General features: G+C 35.0%; 1 protein-coding gene across 2 annotated transcripts in view; it reads right to left on the reverse strand.

The window, feature by feature from the left end:
• ADAM23 (ADAM metallopeptidase domain 23) overlaps positions 1–2,241 on the reverse strand; it is a 155,054-nt gene that overhangs the window by 58,412 nt on the left and 94,401 nt on the right. The window lies entirely within an intron of this gene.

The following is a 2,241-nucleotide window of genomic DNA, read 5'->3' on the forward strand; positions in this document are numbered from 1 at the left end:
TGCAAGTTTAATAAATGAGATCTTGTTAAAGTCTATCAAAATAGAGTTTTTCACCTATTTCATATTTTTAATTTCTAAGTCTCTGATTTTGTTTTCAGAAAAATTACTTTGCCTGCTGTGAGGTGAGCGAATTAAAGAGGTTCAAGAATGAAAGTAGAGAGACCTGTTGGGAAACTATTGCAATAGTCCAGGTAAAAGATAAAGAGAGCTGGACATCTGTATAGGCTGTGGAAGGTGAAGAAAGAGAATAAAAGATGACTCCTAGCTTTTGAACTTGAATAGCTGTGGGGATGGTGGTGACAGTTAAATTAATGAGAAAAACTAGGGGAAGAGAAATTTGGACCCAGGAACCAAGAGTTCTGATCTAGCAATGTTAAATATGAGATGCCTATTCAATATTGAATTATGGATGCCAACTAGGAAGTTGAATATATAAGTATGGAACTCAGAAGGCTAAAGGTATAAAGTAGAGAGTGATGAATTTAAAGTCATGATTTTATTTAAAGACTTGAGACTGGAAGTAGTCACTTTAGGGGAGAGTTTTATAGAAAAGAGAACCCCAAACCAAGCTGTGGGGCACTTCTGAAATTCTAGAGGCTGGAAGTAAAAGACTAAGAAGAAATGGTCATTGAGGCGGGAGAGCTGTTGTGTCACAGAAGCCGAAAGATGGAGAAAATGTTTCAAATAGGTGAGAGTAAACCACTCTGTCCAAAGCTGCTGGTACAGCAAGGAAGATGAGGACAAACAGCAACCACTAGATTCATTCGCCTTAAGTTCCATTTAACTGAGCACCTCGGATTTACCATGATCTACGATCAGCACTTCTCCTGCAACAAATATTCATTCCTCACAACTCCATGAGGTGAGTTTTATTATCTCTATTTTATGAATGTGGAAAGTGATGCTCGAAGGGAACAAATAAAGTTACCCAAGATCACACAGCTGGAATTCAATGGCTACTCTGGGTTGAGATGAGATAAACTTGTTCAGTTAACAATTCTTATAAAATTATATTATAAACATATCATGAGTAGTTCTCATTTATTTTAATAATAATAAATAAAATGAGTCACCTGTATTTGCCCTTAAAAGATCTAGTAGCCTAAATAAGGTAACTTTATCACAGAATATATGGTATAATTTTTCATATGTGAAAATAATATTTTAAAAGGTGCTATTTTATTATTCATAAGATAAAGACAAGATTATTTAAATGCTTCTTATTTACAAGGATTAAAAATAAATTCAAAATACATAATTTTTAAAAAATTATCAAAATTCCTGCTTTACAGTTACTGAGATCAGCTCTCTGATTGATACCTCATGTGCCTTCCAAATAGAGTATGATAAAACAAGAGATTGGATTCACAAATCATGGGTTGGAGAACTGTTCTATCAATTATCAGCCATATGTGAATACACTTTGTGAATTTAAAGGCTTTGTATATATCTTAATTATTATTTCCTCTTTTTAAAAATATTTGTATAATGAATGTTGTTAAAAGTTGGAGTTTCTAAAGCTGAAATTTCATAACATGCCATAACGCTAAGGATTGAGTTGTAGCTGGAAAAAAACTCAATGTCCCAATCGACAAAAATAATTTAGATAAAAAAAATTAGCTTGGGCTTTCAAGCAAATTAACATCCTTCGGAAACTCATATTTTAGCCTTCATTATCTAATATGTCTGCCTACATACTTGGTTTCCCTTCCTACCAGGCAAACCTCTCCTAAATTATAATTCTGCCTCTTACTAACATGTCTTAAGCAATGAATTTAAAAGCTACTGGTATATTGGGTGGATCCATAGTGTAGTGGTTAGCATGTCTACTTTACATGCAGAAGGTGCTGGGTTCACAACCCAGGTGAAGCCACGGACCATACTCCGGGTGCTCCCGGGGCACCAGGCCCCTGGTGCACCCCACGAGCATGTGGGAGAAGATGCCCCACCTTCAGAGATCCAGTTCTTAAGGGATAACAGCAACATCCATAGGTCAGGGGTGGGAGTGGCAGGGTGCGGGAGGAATTGAAGAGGGGGGAAAAATAAAAAATAAAAGCTACTGGTATAGAAAATAAATCTGCATACAAAATTAAGAGGTGTCTTATTGAATAACTTTATCGTCAACATAATTTAACTGATGTTTGGTAATGAATGGAAGACATCAGTTAATAAAAAAGACCCAAATTAAAGTTTAAATATAAATTAAATAATCATTTCTAAAAATGGATGGTTTCATGGACT

The sequence above is a fragment of the Pteropus vampyrus genome, unplaced genomic scaffold (genome assembly GCF_000151845.1).
Source record: "Pteropus vampyrus isolate Shadow unplaced genomic scaffold, Pvam_2.0 Scaffold152, whole genome shotgun sequence".
Taxonomy (NCBI): Eukaryota; Metazoa; Chordata; class Mammalia; order Chiroptera; family Pteropodidae; genus Pteropus; species Pteropus vampyrus.